Source organism: Eretmochelys imbricata, chromosome 26 (assembly GCF_965152235.1).
Source record: "Eretmochelys imbricata isolate rEreImb1 chromosome 26, rEreImb1.hap1, whole genome shotgun sequence".
NCBI lineage: Eukaryota > Metazoa > Chordata > Testudines > Cheloniidae > Eretmochelys > Eretmochelys imbricata.
This window is the reverse complement of record NC_135597.1, coordinates 12,170,804-12,193,280: the sequence shown is the minus strand read 5'-3', so window position 1 is coordinate 12,193,280 and position 22,477 is coordinate 12,170,804. Positions and strand designations below refer to the sequence as shown.

General features: G+C 43.8%; 1 non-coding gene across 1 annotated transcript; it reads right to left on the bottom strand.

Moving 5' to 3' along the window:
- Positions 1-21,458: 21,458 nt before the first annotated feature.
- LOC144257819 (U6atac minor spliceosomal RNA) lies at positions 21,459-21,586 on the bottom strand. Its single transcript, XR_013344600.1, has one exon. It is a non-coding gene; the product is annotated as a U6atac minor spliceosomal RNA (small nuclear RNA).
- Positions 21,587-22,477: the final 891 nt, after the last annotated feature.

Here is a 22,477-nt window from a genome sequence, read left to right as displayed (position 1 = left end):
CTAGCCTGCTACAAACACAGACCCAGGTCTGAACCACGTCCCACACAAGCTGCAGGCTTAACTGAAAACAGCTTAAGAAGTGTTCCTGTCTCCAACACTCAGATGCCCAGCTCCCAATGGGGTCCAAACCCCAAATAAATCCGTTTTACCCTGTATAAGCTTTATACAGGGTAAACTCATAAATGGTTCACTGATCGAGAGATATGCACAGCTGTTTGCCCCCCCGCAGGTATTAATGCATACTCCGAGTTAATTAATAAGTAAAAAGTGATTTTATTAAATACAGAAAGTAGGATTTAAGTGGTTCCAAGTAGTAACAGACAGAACAGAGTGAACTACCAAGCAAAATAAAATAGAACATGAAAGTCTATGTCTAAGAAAAAACTGAATACAGATTAAAAACCTCACCCCGTAAGTTTCCTTTTACAGACCCTTCTAGTCCGGGTCCAGCAATCACTCACACCCTCTCTAGTTACTATCCTTTGTTCCAGTTTCTTTCAGATATCCTTGGTGGTGGAGAGGCTCTCTCTTGAGCAAGCTGAAGACAAAATAGAGGGGTCTCCCAGGGGTTTAAATAGACTCTCTCTTGTGGGTGGACATCCCTCCCTCCCCCTGTGTAGAATCCAGCTACAAAATGGAGTTTTGGAGTCACATGGGCCAGTCACATGTCCATGCATGACTCAGAACTTACAGGTAGCAGCCATGGGTCACATGCTACCTTGAAGGTCCTCAAGTAGACTTCTTATGTGGATTGGAGCATTCCAAGATCCACTGTCCCTTAAGTGCTTCTTGATTGGGCATTTAATTTGCCCATTCCTTTCTGAAGAAGCTGACCAAATGCTTTACAAAGGCTACTTAAAAATCAAGCCAGTACACACCCAATATGCATAACTTCGAATACAAAAATGACACATACATACAAATAGGATTAATAGATTAAGTAGATCATAACCTTTACAGAGACATGTTACATGGCACATGTAGCCTAAAACATATTCTAATTATGTCATATATACATTCATAAGCATATTTCCATAAAGCCTTATGGGGGGCATAGTCACAAGTAGCACCTAGAAGTCTGAAACATAATTCTGGTTCAGTGCTGAATGGAAGCTGCATTATGCACAGAAACTACATGGTTTCCCTTAAAAGTGAAGTCCAAGAATGGCATGTCTTTCCAAAATTCACGGTTTTAGATCCAGGATACAGTCGTTTAATGTATATATTTTATTTAAATCACTGCCTCACCATATTTACTCCCAGTTTTTAAACACATACCCCTGCATTGAGTAAAATGTCTGGGCTGTGCTTATTGGAAAGGATTATCAATTAAGCCTCAACTGCAAAACTGATAGGATACAAAGTCATATGAGCTAACTGGAATTCACACTACATCAGCCCTGCCTGGTTTGAAGTCTATGGAGGAAGAAAGTTGCATTCTCAATGAAATAATTACATTCAGGAGCGCAGTTATTGTGCCATTCAGAAAATATTAGAGTTTGTCTAGTACTTAAGAACATAGGATTTGCAGAACCGGTCTCTTGGTTGTATAGCCCGATTATCCAAAGACGGTCCTGACGGTGAAAGATGTTCAAACGATGGAATATTCTCCATATGGAATGGGATTGGAAACCCCATCATTTTGGTCATTAAGTAAAGAACGAACAATGCACTAGAAAATTTATTGTAGGAAACTACCCTACCTTAGCCAGAGAGAGAGTCCCTCCACCCCCCATCTCTACAGCTAATATAGGCCTTGCTTTAATCAGGATCCTTGAAACAGAATGCCTTCTGCAACATGTTGAATGCCCACAAGTCTGAATGTGCTTATCTGAGGTTAAGGCAGCTTAGCACCTAGCAGGATCTGCTCCTTAGTGTGTGAGATGCGAAAAGTTCACTCAGAACCCAGGGTAGTATGAATGGCACAGGTCTCAGAAAATCCTAAGTGAGAGAACGCATGGTCCAGTGGATAGGGTAAGGACAATGGGACCTGGAGTCAGGAGACCTGGGGTCTAATCCCAGCTCTGCCAGTTTGCTTGGAAAAGTCTCTGCTCCTCCATCTACAGAAATAGGGATAATGACACGTCCTCCTTGCTAAGGGGTGTTTTGAGATCTCCTAGCTGAAAAGCACGAAATAAATTACTCAGGGTGGCCTAGTGAATAGAGCATGGGGCTGGGACTCAGGACACCTAAATTCCATTCCCAGCTCTGTCACTGTCCCGCTGGGTGATGTCGGACCAAGTTGCTTTACCTCTGGGCCTCAGCTTCCCCATCTGTAAAATGGAGGTAAGGAGACTGACCTTCCTAGTAAAGTGCTTTGAGATCAGTTGACGTAAAAGCTAAGGATGATTATTATTACATTTCAGGAAGTAGAAGGTCTCTGACTTTTAACTGAGTGATCTCATATTATGAGCATTCGCAAGGCTTGAAGAGCCATACCTTGAAGGGATAAATAATTGCTGCACCAGTGTGTGTGTGTGTGTGTGTGTGTGTGTGTGTGTGTGTGTGAGAGAGAGAGAGAGAGATTTGGTTGGTTATATAGCACCTAGTACAATGGGAGTAATGATCCCATTGCAATAGAAATAATCAAACCTAATTGCTAGGCATTCTCGATATGCCCATCACCGTGGTTTCTCAGTAGGGGACACCCCACCCCTCAGACCAGGTGACTGTGGCAAGAACAGACTCCAGACGAGGACAGGTTTCAGAGTAGCAGCCATGCTAGTCTGTATTCGCAAAAAGAAAAGGAGTCCTTGTGGCACCTTAGAGACTAACCAATTTATTTGAGCCTAAGCTTTCGTGAGCTACTAAGGTGCCACTAGTACTCTTTTTCTTTTTGCAGAAGAGGATAGCGCGTCTGTGCTCCATGGAATCTCTGCAGCCAGAGAGCAAACAGCAGAAGGTTCTTCTCTCCATGCAGATTCTGCTCAGCTCTGAAAGGGTGAATGGTTTGTTTTCTCCGGACCAGAAAGGCAACACCTACATGCGTTTCCTTTTGCAAGCTTGCCGGGGGGAAGAGATTCGCACTCTGGCTAACGAAGTTCCTGCAACAAGCAAGTTAATTTGGCTAGGGGTCACCAGTGTTGAAAAAGAACAAAGGGGCAGTCTTCTACACTGGAAACAATTTCAACTTCTTTGCTGCTGCCAGGCCTGGCATGCCATGCCACAGCCGTCTTTAAGCAGCTGCCAGGCCTGGCATGCCATGCCACAGCCGTCTTTAAGCAGCTGCAGAGCTGAATGCATCGTTGGCTAGGGTATGTAGCAGCGGCGTAGCCACTGGAGGGGGTGGGACGGAGGGGGGGGTCTGGGTGGGCTGCAGCCCACCCGCTTAGCATCCAGGCCCACCCAAATCTGAGCAGGGGTGTAGGGTTGCCACAGCAGCCCACAGCATCCCTTGGGCCCCTGAAATCCAGGACAGAGGTCTGCACCCATCCTTCAGAAAGCTATGCTCCGGCAGCTCTGCCTTGCCGGGTTCTGAGCCGCCCTGTGCGCGTGCCCAGCTTGGCAGGTGAAGCTCTCTGCCTGGAGGCACCAGGGCTAGGAAGAGGGCGTGGCGTCGGCGGAGAAGCTGAGTCTGTCATTGCCCGTCCACCTGAAAGTCGGGTCCCACCCAAATTTCCACTCCTAGCTACACCACTGGTTTGTAGCTGGATATACATCCAGTATGGTTAGTCAGGTCTTGTTAGTGGAGGTCCTGGTTTCCCAGAGAGTAGCTTCTTCCAATTTGCCCTGCTAATAGATGGTGACTTTTCCTCACAGATAAGGACCCCACCATAATTACCCAGGCTTTCTTCCCTCCAGATTGGATCACTGCAAAGCACACTCTGTGTAGATTGCTAAAACAAGGCCTCGGCACCACCTGAGTTCTATTGTGAAGGCCTACATGGACCACTGAATTTCACCTGCCACCCCATGGTGCTCATCTTCAAGACCAGTAAAGAACTTTAGTTACTGCAGTATGTTGCTGCCCTCTTAGAGCCCAATCCTACAAAATGCCAAGCACTCTCAATTGCTATTGAAGTGAGATTTCAGCATGCTCAGCCATCTCCACAAGGCACTCACAGGATCAGGCCTTACACCTGTCCTGGAACAGAGATGGTCAAAAAGCATGCACGGCAATCTCTTCTTCTAGCCCCACACCAAAGCTTAATTCCCAAGGAACAACTCTGCCTTATGAATGGACTTCCAACAGAGGCTAAGGGAGAAAGCAAACTCTCTTGATGATATCCACCTTCCTTCTCCAAGAAGCATCGCCTTTGTATAGGACCTTGTATAACCCAAAACTTTCAAACACCACCAGCACCGAACATCTTCCCAAAACTGAACATTTGCTCACATGCTAAAAAAATGAACTTTGCAGATTTGTAACAATGCCACCTAGTGACACCTGCCCTAATATTATTTACTAGTCACTTTCCAGTATTTCCCTACTGTGTATAAAGCTGTACAAACATACAAAGTCCCCACCCCTCAAAATTACAGTCAAAGAATATTTTTGCTTTAGCATTATCAAAAGTCCAATGTGTCTTACCACTAACGTATAACTTCACAGCATGAAATAGTTTTATGTAGAATTTGAAAAGGAGCAAGTCAAAAATGTTTTGCAAGATTGACTTGCTATGCATTACAAATTCATTCTCTCTGTTAACAACCAATAGGCCACTTTATTCAAATGTAACCGAGCAAAGTTAAGCATTCAGAATCATGACAAGTTTGGATTTGACATTGGCTTCTAGAATAAATAGGCATTGCTGAACGTTAAAGTCCACATATACATTTATGAAGATATTAAACACTGCAATGCTTCTTTTATAGATGTCAGGAAGAAGAATCAGTCTTCAAAGGGTGAGTAAATTGTGTTCGATTTAGAACACAAATGCACAGCTGGTGTGAATCCATGTAGCTCTGATACTCAGTTCAAGCTATGTGAACATGCCAATTTGCACCAGTTGAGAACCTAGCTAATTGCTTTATAAATCAGATGTGCAGGGACAGAAACCGTAGCTGTCACATTACCTATAATGCTGGGTTTATTATTCACCACATAACAAAAATCCCTTTCAGGCACAGACCATGTTTTTGTTGTGTATGGACAGCTGTCTATACAATAGGTGCCTTTGATCACAAGTAGTAAATATCAGAAAAGTCCAAGGATATGCAAAACACTTCCATTAGCAAGGAGAGATTGAAACTAACATCAAAATTAGAATCTAATTTTGGCCTGTTAAATTTGGGCAACATTTTCAAAATGACCTTTACCCAACCTCTGAATTTCTGTGCTCTGAACTGGATCTGTAGCAAATACAAGTGCTCTCAAAAGTATCTGATGTTACCTGTGAATAACACAAATGGGACTGAGGAATTTGGTGGCAGCTCTAATTGAAGGGAAATTGGCAAGAGCCAGGAGCACTGGATGGGGATGAGTGGAGAATTATATTAACACCCGAATATCACAATGTGTTTTACAAATATTAGCTATGACTAAGGATGCACCTGGCATTGGCCACTGTTGAAAGACAGGACACTGGACTAGATGGACCTTTGGTCTGATCCAGTTTGCAGAGATTCAGACTCTGAGAGCCCCAGCTGCAGTCCCTGGCATCTGATGGTGCTCAGCACCTCCGGGGGGGGAGGGGAGAGGGGGAAATAAATCAGGTCTTGGGGGTTAATTGGGCTCCCAAAAACTCGAGGCATCCCAAAATAGGGGACGCTTTTGAAAATTGTTGGCCTAAGAGAATTGCTCCAGGCTACACAGCAGGTCAGTGGCAGAGAAGGGGATAGAAGTCAGGAAACCAATACCCTGTGCTAGGTCACAGGCAAGGTACCAGAAAGGAAGAGCTCCTGAAATCTAATCTAAGCTACCATAAAGTTAAATCTAAATGCAAGAATTATTGGCCTGAACAGAAAACCCAGGCGGTTCTTCTAGAAAAATGAGCTAAGAAAATACCAATTCACTTCTGCTATGAGGGCATTTTGGTCCTAAAGTACAGTTGTATAAAAACAAATAGGCTTTGGGTTTCCTATTATGTGGCCTCGACCCTGATCTTTGGATGATTTTACATTGTGTGAAACTAAATGTTGGCATGCGGAAATGGCAGAGAACAAACAGACACAGATGGGTTGTTGGCTGACAGCTAATGAGAAACTCCTGAGAGAATTGTTCTGTGCAAAGGAAAAAGGGTTTTATTTTTGTTTTTTCGGTCGTTACATTTCCGACAGAGAGACCACAAAAGAAAATCATATTTCAATTGCTGAAAAGTAATTTATATCCAAGGGACGATTAAAGACGTTGCCAGAATCCGTAAAAGAGTGATTTAAAGAAGCAACAAAACAAATTAACTTGGCATTTGAACGAAACCATCAATCATATCTAGGAACTGTCAGAAACAAGAGTAACATAATTTTGACTGAATCCAAACTGCCTGGAAAATTTTAACAGAGAAAAATGCATGGGGATTATTTTCTACATGCTTGGAGAACTAGCTCCAATTTAGCAAGTCACTGTGCAGCCACTTATTTGCCTTGAAACTTCATCTTCCTTATTTTCAAGCAGAGTCCACTTCTACTAATTATAAAAATTCATACCCACCTACCATAGATGCATTTGCAAAGTTACAACCGAGCTCCAGAAAACATGACTGATCCCAGTAAAGGACCGCTAGCAAACAGTGGACTGCTTCTATATTGGTCCCCAGATCCCATTGTGTTGGTGGGTACTTACACTGTTTATGGGTACTTGCATTGTTATGTGACCTTTCTGTGGATGGAAGTGGACCAAAGACATACCAGCTTCATGCCACCTTGATTCACAAGGGAGTGGGGTTCCTCCAGACTCACTGAAAAAAGAAAAGAAAAATTTGCTACCACGATCATGCTATGGGCCAGATTAGTCATTGCCTTATGGTGTGTGTTGGTCTTAACCTCTCTCAAGGTATCATCATCCTCTTTATGCTAGGCATAGAGCTGAATCCAGGGGCAAATGGAGACACGGCCAATGACGACCTGTGTCCTAAAAGCCACTGCACCGTGGCAACAAGAAAGAGCAGCCCATGGAACTGCCCTACCCTGCACTGAGAGCTGATCCAGCCCCCCCCGGCCCCCCAGTAACTCCTTAATAGGGAGGTCCAACCCCTGCCCTCTGCCCCCATATTAACACAGGGATACATCTACTGCTGTGGGACCACTAAGTCTAGTATTCTGCCTCCAGCACTGGCCAATATCAGATGCTTCTAAAGGAAAGTGAAAAAACTAATGCGTCTAAATCAATAATACTGTGCTATACATGTTGCTGCACATGGGTGAAGAATTCCTCCCTGGCACGTCCAGTGACCAGCTACATAAGAGCGAGTTTATATTATTTTATCCTGCACGCTGCAAATGGTGTGGGTCATAAAACTATCCAGTCCTTTCAAATCAAGCAAAGCACAGCCAATGTGTTGAGTCTTCTTCTTCACTTTCATTCCACAGTCTGAGGTTGAGATTTCGCAGGACGACTAGGGAGTTAAGTCACAAGACTGTATGGGCTAGATCCAAGTTGTTGAGCACCAAGTAATGATATTCCAAAAAATTATTAAAATGCATAAACTACAGAAACAAGAAAATGCAGGGGCCAAATCTTAAGTTCTCTCTCAAATGTCCATTCAGGGATGTGATTCCCACTATTTTAGTCTCCTGAGGTTCTTTGCCAGGCCTTAGGGGATGCCATGATTAAAAACAAAATAATTATGACGACTAACTGGCTGTTTTATTATTAAAGGGGGAAACTAAACACAAACAATAAACCATGTTTATTTCAGTTACAAATTATTTTGTATGTCTGTCTGCCGACAGCCTTGAGGAATTACACCTTTGAGAGTGGCCCTGTCTTTGATAGTAAAGATATCATTTGTATCAAATGATACTAAAGTATATCATTCTGAACTCTCAGATCATCTCAGTTTTAGCTCTTTCTTGTATTAAGTCTGATATATTCCTGAGTTTTATTGGAACTTCAACTCATGAACCATGTTTCAGACAAGTGTCTTAGCCTTGAAATAGTCTTTAAACTTACGTGATTCTTAAAGAGTCTTTAGCTCAAATAGTCCTCCAAAAAGGCATTGATTTGTCTTAAGAACCACCTCTCCAAGAACTGTTATCTTTCTGAGTTTGGTAGGGAAGTTGTTTAAGCACTGCTAGGTAACTAATTAATTGCCCAATCAATACCTTGTACTCAGATGGCTTCTTATATTAATAATCAGTGATAGTATACATGTGTATAAAACATACGATTGTTTATAGAACAATGGCATCATGCCATTATTGTAAGGCTTGCATTTAAATACAAAAAACATTTACAAATAAGCACTCAAGGAAGCTTATGCTATTTTTAAGGATTTAAAAAATAAAAGTTTTCTACAAAATGTGTCGCAACTGTGCATGTAACTTCAAGGGAAATATGAATTCATTTTTAATAAGAATATTCTGAAAATTCTGTGTGTGAATTTAAAACTGAAGTTTTTCTTTATGAAGCTGGAGAGAGGAGGCGCCTGTCTTCGCTTTTGTAGCCTTGACATGCCAGATGCTATACCTCTCTTCCCTTCGGGATCTTAGAAAAAGGAGAATATACACATTTCTTAACAAAGGGGGAGGTGGGTAGTTCTTTGAGAAGACACTCCTGTTCCCAAGTAACCAAACAGCTCCCAAGATTACAAAGTGTGACCCTAAGAGCATCCCTGAATGCCAGATGGCAAGGGGCTTGCTCACTGCTATCGGATAGTGAGTGTCAGTTGGTTGGATCAGGTCAGTGGACCCCAATTCACTTACGCAATAATATGGATCTACTAGGGGGTTATGTATAGTATCACTGGAAAAAACCACCACCACCACACTGATCATTAATATTCTTGCATGGTGTATGTGTTAAATGCCAAAAGGTCTGTACAAATATGAAAGAAATATGGGACTAAAATGTGGTTGAATCAGACAAGCCTGCTGCCCCAGACAAAGGAAAGGCCGAAACCTCCATCAGGTGCAATCACAGACAACTGACAATCATAGCTAAGTGACCATTCACTGACATATTGGAGGCTGCAGGGACAGACAAATTTGCCTGGTAGAAAGCACCAGCTGGGAAGAAGCCAGCATGACTCCCTGGCACCTTTCCTCACAGTTGTTGTATATTATTAATCTCCAAGCCCCAAGTATTTCTTCCAATTTAATGAAGGTGGATGATTTAGTTGGGGATTGGCCCTGCTTTGAGCAGGGGGGTTGGACTAGATGACCTCCTGAGGTCCCTTCCAACCCTAATCTTCTATGATTCCACGAAGGTGCAATAAAGTTTATTCCAATCCAACATAATAAGAATACATTATATTTTTTTAACTAACCATTTTTGCATCAAACATTGAGATTTACCACCTACAACTCCTACTGGAAATTAATTGAAGTTGTGGAACTAAATCCCCCAGTTGGTTAGAAAATGTCAGCCCGACAACATTGCATGGTGTTTTGTAGTTATGTGACTTATTTTGCTCTGCGTGAAAAGCAGCTTCAAATCCCTAGGAGCCTGCTTTCTGCAAAGTCAACTGCCATTCTGCAAAGCAGACCTGATGTAGAGGCTCCTTGCTGATAGTTATTACAGACTTCTCTTCAGTTCTGCTTTATAAATTAGCTCTGTAAAAGATTAGCGGGCATCAAGAACCTCTTCATTAATTTTTCTTATTGTACCTTCCAATTCTTACTGGCAAACTGCTTTGGTTGTCTACAGAACTACATTTCTTACACTGAATCAATATTGTTCTTTCCACACTGTTTTCTGCCTGAGGCTTTTGTGAGCTCTGCATAGGGGCTTGAAGGTCTCATCCTTCCATGAATTTTCTTCTTGTCCCCAGTGATACTGTATTTCCCTGAACAATACTGTCAGATCACAGCCTCAGAGAGGCCTTTCTCCAAGCAGTTGCATAAAATATATGTAATTTCTCCTTCCTTATTCCCACTCATCTCCCTTTTCTTTCAATCTTCCTGGGCTTGAAGCTTTGCCAAAACCAGCTGACCTTCAAAGCGGACGCAAGATCTTCATTAACTCTAGAATAAGCTCCACAGATAGGGTTACTCAAGTTAGGGATCACTGATTCTCACTCTGGAAGATACCCCTGCAAGCACAACGGTGAGGAACAGAATAGGCACCTGCATGAAACCTGGAGGGAAGAGCACAGGTTGCAGGAGGAAAGAGTTTGGAAGATGCACCAGGAAGTCAGTCTGTGTGCAAATGGCTGGAAAATTAACTGCAGTTGCAGAACCTCTGCAAATAGTTCTCTTAATAAAGAGACAATTTAGTTTTACAAGCCTGGAGCCCTCTCGTGTTATTATCCAGCATACAGTGCATGAAACAAAAGCAGAGTGAGGGAACTTTTGCTGTAGACCCTGGGAGATCTTAAAATTGCCCCTGGGGATTATTGTAAACAAAGAATAAGTTTTCCATGCCTTCTCCGTGCTGCGATTTTAGCCGCTGGTGTAAATAATGCAACCACAGCCACACTAGTGTCTAAAATTCCAACGTAGACAATACTGGTGAGACACCAAATGGGGCTAAGGTCTGGCTCCCCTGTGCGGGAACACAATGAGGAGCAGAAAGCCCTCTCCATGACATCAGGTAGCCAGAATACGATGGTAGAGTATGTTCTCTGGGTGTGTTTGCCTCACTGTGTCCTCCCCTGGTACAACACAATACCACTGCCCCAGCACCTCCCTAAATCACTAGTGGCATTAAAAGCCAAACTCCCTCCCCCTCCTCACATTCATAGATTCAAAGAAGGAACCAATGGAATAATCTAATCTGATCTCCAGCATAACACAGGCCAAAGGACTTCCCCAAAAAATTCCTGCTTGGATGATTTTCTGCTCCGGTTCAGTCTTGATTTAAAAATGGCCAGTGATGGAGAGAATCCTTCACGACCTTATGTAAATTGTTCCGATGCTTAATTACTCTCACTTGTAAAAAACTGTACACATTATTATGTCTTATGTCTGCAGCCTTGGAGAGAGACTTTCAGCACAGCCATTTTTAGGCAAGATTAGACTGCGTTTTCCCCCCAACAGGGCCTCCCCATGTTCTCGTATGGGCTTATCAATTTAATCAGTCAAGAGCCCTCTGACAAAGCTTTGGCTCCTTCATAGCCAGGAGCAGATTCTCAGTCAAGGCACACATGTAAACCCAGCACAATCAGAGATGACAAAGCTGCCTAATTGGGCTAGAGCCTAACCTTCCCTGGGATGTGCCTTTATCTCACACGTCCCTTTTCCAAAAAAACAAACCAGCAACCACCACAAAGGACTGGATAAGAAAAAAAAACTGAAAACATGCCGAAGAAAGCAGAGACGTTAATTATAAAATGCTAATTCAAAGAGCTAACTGGACTGTGGGTGGGGAGGAGGGAAGAATATAAATTGCTGAAGGCAGGAATGTATTATTACAGTAGCATCCAGCCGTCTCAATGAGGATTGAGGCTCTGTCGTGCTTGCTGCTGTATGTACAGTCTCAATCAAGACAAAGGAAGGGTTATTAGACCTATTTGTACAGATGCTGTACTAAGCAGGAGCAGTCAAAGTGTCCTAAAAGTGCTGGGGAGGGGGCCCACAGGCACTTGAATGGTGGCACTCCCTCCCTCGCAACACCTGCCTCTTCCCCCAAAACCCTACCCCCTGCTCATTTCTCTCTGTCCCCTCTTGCCTGTCACTTGCCCGTACGCCCTTGGCTGGGATGATTTAGTTGGTGTTGGTCCTGCTTTGAGCAGGGGGTTGGACTAGATGCCCTCCTGAGGTCTCCTCCAACCCTAATCTTCTATGATTCTAAGTGGGAGGCCATGACCCCCGCCCCACCATTCCAGCACCCCTGGTTGTGAGGCACTGACACTGAGGGATGGGATTTGATGTTCACAATTGCTCATCATTGGCTTAACGGCTTCCCATTAAGTTCGCAGTAGAACTCCGATTAGCATCAGTAGGAGCTGAATTTGGTCAGTGCAGAGCATTTCTGAAAACCCAGAGGATAGGTCAGCCTGTGGCAGCAAGCCTCCCGGCCTGGGTCAACAGACTTGGGTTCGCCCGACCATGCTAAAGACACCTACGTAGACAGGGCTTTGAAGTTGCGGCTTGGGAGGTGGCACTAGTTCTGAAACCCACCCTCCTCCCTAGGTTTCAGAGCCCAAATCACAACTTCAAAGCAGTAGCTACATAGCTCTCTTGAGTGTGTGATAGCGTGAGCCCAAGTCCATTGACCCAAGCTGGGAGGCTTGCTGCCCAGGGCTGTGTAAACATACCCTGAGTGACTTAACCCAGGTCACAGGCTTTGTGTACACTAGGACTTCAGAGGGGATGTTGCCATGGGTTTAGCAAACATGCTAACTAATATGTTAAAAAAGGCACTAATATAAGACAAGTAAATCAACAGCAGCAAACACCTTTCATAAACTTGAAAAGATTTGGAAATGTAGCCCGAGTGGCACTGACAAAAAAAGTTTTAACACTGCCATCCTCTCTGTCCTCCTTTGTGGATCAGAGGCATGGAAATCTGAAACAAAAATGGATAAGATCAACTCATTCCAGAGTCAATGCCTGCGAAAGGTTTGCAGAGTCCATTGGAAAGAGTTTCTTTTAACATCAGAAACTTTAAGTAGACCAAACCAATCAAAAACATCCAATACAGTAAAACAACGATGATGGATACATTTGGGACACACTTTAAGGATGTCCCAACATGACTTCCTGGGCAAGTGATAATACAGACACCACTTGGGAAGAGAGAAAGGGTGACCTCGACCCACTCTACACCCAAACCTTAGGTCGCCCTAGTTACGTTGTTCCTGGGTATGAATAATTGGCACCCTGAGAGAGAGAGTTAAGCTGACCTAACCCCTAGCGCTGTGTAGGACAGGTCAACTGAAGACCTAGCTACCGCCTCTCAGAGAGGCGGATTTACAACAACAATTGAAGAACCCCTCCCATCTCTGTAGTGTTTGTACAATGACTTTAGCTTGTCCAGTTTAGCATATTAAAGTGTAAACTTACGGCTACACTCTCCCTTAATGCTGTACATATTAAAGGCAGGGCGCTTTATCCACATTAGACTTTTAAAACATGCCACTTGGCAAGTGTTAGCTAACACATGTTTAGATCATATCTTAGATCTAGACAAGGCTACAGCCAGCCAGATGCTGAGACAAGAATTGAACCCCAAGTCTCAGACCATGACTCAACCACATGGCCATCTTCTTTCCCCACAAACTTTGTTGAGTGATTTCCAGCCCCATTTACTTTTCGCTTATTAGAATGAAAACTTTTAGTTCTCACAAATTCAGGGTGCTACTTAGAGGAACTAACTTGAAAGCTACCTGGTTTTGAACACAACCTGAAGCAGAAATGTAGCCCCTTAATAAGGTCCATGACAAGCAGTAGTTTTGAAGATAATGATAACACACCAGTCAGGTTAGAAAGCTTAGCAGAAAAAGCTTTGATCTCTGTATCTGCAAAATGAAATCTCTCTCATCTTTTCGAGTGACAAGTTTAACTATCTGGAAAAGATCCAAATATAGCTTTAATTGAAACAGCAGGTGAAGGGGAAGAAACAGCACTGACAAAATTGTACAGCAAGATGAGATATTAAAGAGGCAGCATTCGTCTTTCTGTTGCTTTCGTTAGGGCTGGAGCAGCACTTCCAAAACAATCTCCCATTTGCTGAGAATCCTAACATCAGCATCTGGCTGGCTGCATTCTCAGTAGCTCACCTTTGAGCAGGTGTAACAGGTCCCACTCTGTGCTCCATAGAGGAGATGAATTGTTACAGGCCCCAACTAGGTAGTCTTGGTTTTGTAGCTCAAGTAGCAGCTTATGCTTTCAATTTTGGAGGTTGCCAGTTCAATCCCCAGTGCATCAACAAAAATGGCAGCAATCACATAACAATTTATACCCTCTGTGGATTGGCACATACAGGGACCTGTAACACGGGCTCACCTGTGGTTTATACAAGGACAAGGTTTATGCAACTAAGCCGAGATTTTCAAAAAAGTGTCTGCATGCCCAAATTGGTATTTCCTTTTAAAAGGGACCCGATTTTGAGCAAGTGCTGGGCACCCCCTTCCCCACCTCTGGAAAAATCCTGACAGAGGTCTCAGGTCAAGCACCCAAAAATTAGAACTTACTAGGCACTCTTCAAAATCTTGGCCCTGAATCCTAGCACCAACCTATGAAGGAATGAGCCTGTTCACATCTGCACAACAGGCCCCAGTCCAGAATGGCTACCTTACACCATTGTTCATAGTGGCAGTGGAGACAGGACCCAACTGTATCCCTCAAACTTGGTTAAGAACCTTGGACAGTCCAAACCTTTAGCCCAGTCATGATTAAGACGATCTACCACCACAAAAGGCTTTCTATTACCCAAATGAAACAAGGCCGTACTCAACTCAACGGCCTTTCTGTCTAACACAACAACTTGCCATTGATCACGTCAACAGCTTCTGGGAACATCCCAGGCCTCGGTGGGCAGAGCCCTGTTCACTTTGGTGAAAACCGGAAAGCCAGAAAAATCTAATTTCCACTGGTGTAAAAGTCAGAGGAAGATCAGGCTCAGTTTGGGGCTGCAGGCAGAGGACTCTCCCTGACAGCCCCCTGTCACAGTTTAATATGCTGCTCTCGTTCATTAGTTTTCAGCTCAGCCTACATAGGCAATGGCGTTTGTAACCCTCTATTCGTATCTCAGGACAACTGTGTTGCAATCTGGCTCAATAATAGTTGCACAGCACCATCACCGCAAAATTTTGGACAGCAAGCAAAGAATACTGTATTCACTTGAAACTCCATGGGCGAATTTAGACAGGGCAGAATGAAACTGCCTGAACTTGTGGGGTCTATTACTTTGGGCTGATTTCGGTTGTTGGGTTGAGTGGGCAGATGCTGGGCAGCGTGGGTCAGACTAGTTGATGGCGGATTCCTTCTAGCCTTAAATCTCTCTGACTCGGGTTTTGGGAAAAGTCCCATGAAATCTGAGTTGATCACAAATGGTCAGGACCCTGTCTTTTGATCTGATCTGACAACAGAGAGAGTGTTCCATGGCCAACCTCGTGCCTTTTAGAGTCAAATCGATGCTCCGTGCTGAACAATACACACAATAAGGACAGTCCGTGCGCTAACGAGCTAATAGACACAAGAGGATGGGACACACTGGGAAATGCAGGAGGGGAAAACTCATTTCTCACAGCCCTGGTTATTGGATCAAAATGTGAATTCAGCCCATTCTGCTTAAGTACCTTACCCCAGAAGCATGGGCTGAAGCTGCAGAATTAAAGTCACTTTGAATTTCCTGGATCCAAATCACCACTGTGTTATTCCCGTCTTACACTGGGCAGACTTCATTAATCCAGTGTGAAACTGGAGTCCAGTAATGGTGAGTGAGTCCTTCTGCTTTTTATCGGCGTGAGTAATATTTAAACAATTTGATATTATAGGGAGGTCATTCAGGATCAAGAGAGAAATTAGCGCAAGTATTGTTTTATTTCTCTGAAAAGATCAGCACTTGAATTTTTTGAGTTTTCCCAAAACCTCAGAAAGACCCCAAGTGTCCAGCAAGCATTTTTCATCTAACTCTCTTTCAACACTACTGCCATGTCAATTTCTTCATTAAACCATCTGTACAGCCATCCTTCCCTGCCCTTTGAAATTCTTTTGACTCCCACCCCGGATCAAATGATCGCTTCTGACAGCATTCAAAGCTTGCCTGTGCTCTGTCTACATGACAAAACCTTCTCAAACTCAGTGTCCCACATCACTTTATGAGAGAGAGGTAGGCCTCAAACTTAACTGTGTGAATCTGAAGGTGGGTCATATGTTGCCAAAGCTGAGTGATATCTGGATCTGGCATTTTTCGCCTGGCCCGATCTCCAGCAGAACTGGCATGAAAACAACTTCCTTTCTCCCCTGAAAGTAATTTTCTCATCTTCAGGAGATAAGAGCAGTTTTTACTTGTATTTAGTGCTGTCAATAGTAATAACTGAGTGTGGTGGACTGATCAGGAGAGAGTCCTGCAACCCTGGAACTGCTCAGAAGAGTCTATTGTCCCCTCCACTCTCCCATGTCACGTACACCCAATGGAAAGCTTTGAAAAAAAAAGGAAAAAAATGGTTTCTCAAACATTTTCAGCAAAAAAGGTCTCACTTTTGGGTTTGTTTGTTTTTTTAAAGAAAATTTTCAAGCATAGGACTTTCCACAAAAATTCTCATTTTGGTCAAAAATTCAATTTTCCAGCAAAAACAGTATAACGGAGAATAATGTCAGAGTCACCTCCTCTTTGGAAGATACAGGTGCTCAGAGTAGGTTTACAAACATTAGACTGGACTCTTCTGAGCACCTGTGGCAAGGTGTTGGATGCCCTCAAGTGCCTAATGAATTCAAACCCAATTCCACTTCACAGGAAGCACTTGGCACCTTGCAGGACAGAACCCACGGTCACATCACTATGTCATGAAAAAGCACTAACCCTGCCATTTTACAGATGGGGAAACTGAGGCACAGAATAGGGAACTTGTTCCCCCCAGAGCACGCAGAGAATTAGCAGCAGAGCCAGAAATAGAAGCTGGTAGTGGGGGGAGAACTGGAAGAGTCTTACTGCTTATTCTAACCCCAAGATGACAGCAAAGTGAAAGGAAGAAAAGGAAATCCAGTCCAGTTGCAATCCCATATGCACGTGCAAAGGTTGAATCCCCAAGCTGGTCTCCAGTTTGCCAATGCATGGGCTAGTTTCAGCTCCCTCCGACAGGCAGGGCCAAAACTCAGAACATCCGATTTGTATTTATCTATCTATCTTTAAAGAAGAGCACAGAGCAAGTGCTTAATAGAAAACAGATGATATTTAATTACAGCCAGAGATGACGGCAGAGGCATAACCCGACTGCCTAGTGCCTTAGGGGGAATTTAAGTCTGATGGCTCTGATCCGCTCACTCAACACTGTGCAGAGGAGCATGTCTTCACTCAATAAATGGAAAGAGCACTTGGCTTTGTTGTATACACTGTCAATCAGCACGTGTGCGCGCGTGCAGAGAGCTTGGTATTTGAAGCCAAACGTTCGGGCAGGCGGGGTGAGAAGTTCAGGAAAGCAGCTGTCTGATTTATAAGAAAATACCCATGTCATAAAATACGAAAGAGTCTCCAAACATGTTCGATTTCTGTTGGAAACAAAATAAGCAGAAGTTGCAAATTGGTAACATATTTCTCTCCCCTCTCATTATTTGTAGAATCATGACTTGCCCTAGGTGTTCTATCAGCCAGGGTGGAAAACGTTTTCTACACCCCTGGGAAGTTTGTGCCTAGGGTGAAACCACCCTTCGCGCCTGTCCCTAAAACCATCCCTAGAGGCAACAACTGGGTCAGGCCGCACTGCATTAGCTGCAGCATACACATATAGCAAGAGACAGTCCCTGCCCCCAAGAAATTAAGCCAAGGTTTTCAGACATGACTAGTGATTTTGGGGGCCTCCAGTTTTGAGAGTCCAACTTGAAATATCTTAAAGGAGCGCAGTTGTCAAAGTGCCAAGCATCCACTCTGAAAATCAAGCACCTTTAAGGTCTCTCAAGATAGGCACCCCCGCCCCCCAAAGCAACTGGATGCTTCTCAAATCTTGGCCAAATTTGTGTTTAAACAGAAAAGTGCATTAACATTTGGCACTCCAATCAGGCTATATTCCCAGTGCAGAGGGCCAATACAAAGTCTATGGACTATTTAAGACCTAAAACCGGAAATTTAAAATTTTCTCTAAATGAATATCTGGGCCCAGATTATTCAGTGTTCTGACCCTGGATCAGAAAAGAAGAGGCAAAGGGGTCAGTCTTTACATGTCATTGCATTTCCCTAATTCAGTGGTTGGAATGGCTCCCAACGTAAATTACAGCCATCCATAGGTATGTCCAGGCCACACCCCTTTTCTCCTAGGAAGTCACGCTATGCAAGGGGCTGGAAGTGGGAGGGGCATGGCCCATCATTGGTGGCACCAGAGGAGTCCACCACTCTGGAGGAATCTTGGAGGATAGATCTACTGAGCCACCAGGTGCTTCATGCTGAGAACGGGGCTCTCTCTTTAGGTTCTATAGAGATCCTACTAGACTAGTTAGGCAATGCACATAAGTTAAATGTGTTATTTATGGAGATGTTATAATGGATGAAGAACAGATGCCAATATAATACACCAATCCCCATTAAACTATGTACTCATTTTCTGGAGTTGGGGAGCAAGGACATTCCCAACTCTTTGCATTCATCATCATGTCACTTGGTGTCCAGCAGTAACACCACTGCACCAAAAACTCTTCTAGGACACATTGGCATTCCAATGGCAGGCGGCATGTTGCAGAGTGGCCGAGGCTGGTGTGTGCAATGGATTGTTTTCGTGGTTTAATCTGAAGTCTGTTGCTAAGCATTCCTACAAACCTTAGTTCAAAATTCAACTCACACACCCTGCCTATAGAGAACAAGGCATTTTTGCTAAATCTTTAACCCAGGATAAGTCATCAAACCCATTTAAAAGTCTTTAGTACGTGCACTGTTATCAGATTAATAAGGAACAGTCAAGGGGATGATTTGTATGTTGGATAGTACTTTGGCTGTGCAAAATTATCAATACAAAACCAGCAAAGAAAGTAAGTTTCCTTGGATTGGATTCAACAGCGCCAATATGCCTCCCCTAACCCCTGCCCTTTGGTTAGGGAAGAAAATTAGTGTAACATGTTATGCATTCTAGTTCAGACAAACATCCCTTTGATCACTGGAAGGATGGGCCAGGAACAAAAGATTGAAGCTATCATTTCCTATTTTCACAGAGCCTTGAAGCACAAAATAGTAAGTGAATCATTAACAAGAACATAACACCCTGGTCATTCCCACCTCTGGAGCTTCCCAGTGCATCCTGTCTATTCAGGCGTTGAAAACTCAAGGCTAAATTTTCAAGGACAACTCACTTTGGCCTTTGTGAGCATGCAGTATCTTTTGCAACATTGCTTGCATGTATATAACTGAATTAACTCCTGCCAATCTGATTTACACTCATTTGTGCAGACAAATGGCATTTGCCTTATCATTGGATTCTCTGCTGCACTCAGTTTCTAAAGAAAATTCAGCAAAGGAGCCAGTTTCATTCCCCCCAAATCTGAGGCCAGTTTTATGCTGGCTGCAGCCTCAGGGTAGTTTAGATCAACCCAGAAGCTGCCCTACACTTTGCCAACTGGATGTGGCTCCCAAAGGGCCTTCCACCAGCTAGGAATTGCTGGAGTGCAGTAGCAAAAGGGCAAGAATGAGGAGGTGACTCAGGTTTTTAAAGTCTGTTGTCAGCGCAATATGTAAAATGCATATAAAGTTGCATGGGAACAAATTATCATAGCATCATAAAATGTAGGGCTGGAACGGACCTTAAGAGATCATCTAGTCCATTCTCATCCATGCTGAAGCAGGATAGAATCATAGAAGATTAGGGTTGGAAGAGACCTCAGGAGGTCATCTAGTCCAATCCCCTGCTCAAAGCATGACTAACACCAACTAAATCATCCCAGCCAGGGCTTTGTCAAGCTGGGCCTTAAAAACCTCTAAGGATGGAGATTCCACCACCTCCCTAGGTAACCCATTCCAGTGCTTCACCACCCTCCTAGTGAAACAGTTTCCTAATATCCAACCTAGACCTCCCCCTCTGCAACTTGAGACCATTGCTCCTTGTTCTGTCATTTTCCACCACTGAGAACAGCCGAGCTCCATCTTCTTTGGAACCCCGCTTTCAGGTAGTTGAAGGCCGCTATCAAATCCCCCCACATTCTTCTCTTCTGCAGACTAAATAACCAGTTCCCTCGGCCTCTCCTCATAAGTCATGAAGGATGAAGTATACCTAAGTCGCTTGTGACAGATATTTGTCTAACCTGTTCTTAAACTCCAATGATGGGGATTCCACAGCCTCCCTAGGTAACCTGTTCCAATGTTTAGCAATCCGTAGAGTTAGAAAGGTTTTCCTAATGCCTGACCTGAATCTCCCTTGCTGCAAACTAAGCTGATTACTTCTTGTTCTGCCCTTGGTGCACATGGAAAATAATTGATCACCATCATCGTTATAAGAACTTTTTACTCTTGAAGACGTACGTCCTCCCTCAGCCTTTTCTCCAAGACTAAACATGCCCAGCTCTTTAAGCCTCTCATCGTAGGTCATATGTTCTAAATCTCTTATCTTTATTTCTGTCATCTCGACTCACTCTCTTTTGTCCCTTGCTTTCTTAAAGTGCAGTGCCCCAAACTGAAAACAGGACACCACCTGTAGCCGCTCCAAGACCTAGTAGAGTGGAACAATTACCGATAAACGTAGACCAGAGGTATTTTTAATAGGATATTCTTCAGATGAGTGAGGTGCATGCTCTGTTTGTTAATTAGAGAGTTTTACATAATTTTCATTTAAATAAAAACAGTCTTCCTTGCCACAAGGAAAACACTTACCAAGGATCAGAAAAAAACAAATGAGGTCTCTCTCTCTCAAGGTATGTTTAAAATTCATAATCTAGTGGTATGAAGGACCATAAAACAGAACCAAAATCAACAAACAAATTAGTACCTGTCCCATCATTGCCATCCAGATGCAGAGCACAAATGGACATCCCACCCCCAAACATTATTGGTGCATGTCAAGAAAAGTATCTTTGTCAGTTCTGAAATGTTATCTAGCTTGGGACTAAGGGAAATATCTAGACAGACATTGGATTCATTAATAAACAAACCAGTATTACTTTACACAGTTTCTGATCCAGGACAGCAGATTGGGAAGTACACCCCTATTCAGGACAGCACATGCTTAAAGTCAAGCACATGCTCAAGCCTCATTCACAAAAACCTATGCTTAAGTGCTGTCCTGAACAGGGAAGCTTTCATTAATCAGGACCATAGTCCCTAGGGAATGGATCCTCTTAAAAAGGTTCAGAATTTGATTTCACTTAAAATATCTATATTATATAAAACATGTCACTCACACACAAACTTTGGGACCTGGATGCGGAATGCTTGTTGATCCAAGACAGCCAGACTGTGTGTGTTTGGTAGAGGGGGTTAAGAACATAAAAACAGCCATAGTGGGTCAGACCAAAGGTACATCTAGCTCAGTATCCTGTCTTCCGACAGTGGCCAGGGCCAGGTGCACTTCAGAGGGAATGAACAGAACAGGTCATCCATCATCAAGTGATCCATCCTCTGCCACCTATTCCCAGCTTCTGGCAAACACAGGCTAGGGACACCACCACTGCCCATCCTAGCTAATAACCACTGATGGACCTATCCTCCATGAACTTACCTCGTTCTTCTTTGAACCCTGCTAGTGTCTTGGCCTTTGCAATATCCTCTGGCAAGGAGTTCCATGGGTTGACTACGCATTGTGTGAAAAAATACTTTGTTTTGTTTTAAACCTGCTGCCTATTAATAAAAAACTTGGTTAGAAGCCATGAAGTAAGTGGCAATGCCTTAACCGTGCGTGTGTTGTAAAGGTCAATAGGACCTCTTCCATTCTTATCAAAAGGAGTGCTAACCTTCTCTCCTTTCATACAACATATACAAGTGAGTATGATCCCAGGTTTACCATGAAGCGTAGACATAACCAAAAGAGCACAGAGAAATAACAAAACTTAAAGGGTATAGGGCTGAGTGCGGGGAGGGAGTTTAACCAAACTTTTCTGAACCTCAGAAAAGATCGGGATGAAACAATGGCTCCAATCCTGCAGATAGATCCATTAGAACTGCCCACTTCACCCAGGGGAATTCTCTAGGAGTCAGCCAGCACAGTGCTCATTGCAGGATCAGAGTCTCTGGGTTTGTCTACACAGGGAAATCGACCAGAATAGCTCCTTCTATGGACACGCTTATTCCAGAACAGGAGTAATTTTATTCTAGAATAATTAGTGCACTTCCAAAGCAGACCAGTTATTCTGGAATTAAAATGCCTTTTCCAGAATAGTGTCCACATAAGAAGCTATTTTGGTCAGGTTCCTTATGCAGAGAAACCCTATGTTAGGAGCATTCCCTTTTTTATCCATGTGAAGGAGCAGAGAGAGTGCAGCTGGGCACAGCAGGGGTTAAAGAACACCTGGGGGTTCATCTAGTCCGGCCCATTATACCTGCAGCCAATGCCGGGCCTGGAGGGGGAGAAAAGACGGGAGCCTGGCTCAGTTGGGGGCTGATTGGTGAAAAGGCAGGAGCTCTCTGTGTGCCTGTCTGAAAGCACAGACCTGCCAACGCAGCTGCTGGAGGCAAGTAAGTCTTCCCCAGCCAAGGGGATCTACAGAGAACCCCCAACTGCGGGGCAACTGGACTAGTGGGCCACACCCCAAACTAAAAGGACTTGCATAGGGAGCAGGCCAGGAAAAGAGGCCCTGAACCCTCCCCTCACAGCTGGGAGGAAGGTCCATCTCCCCTATTTAGGGGTTGAGCAACACAGGACCCTGG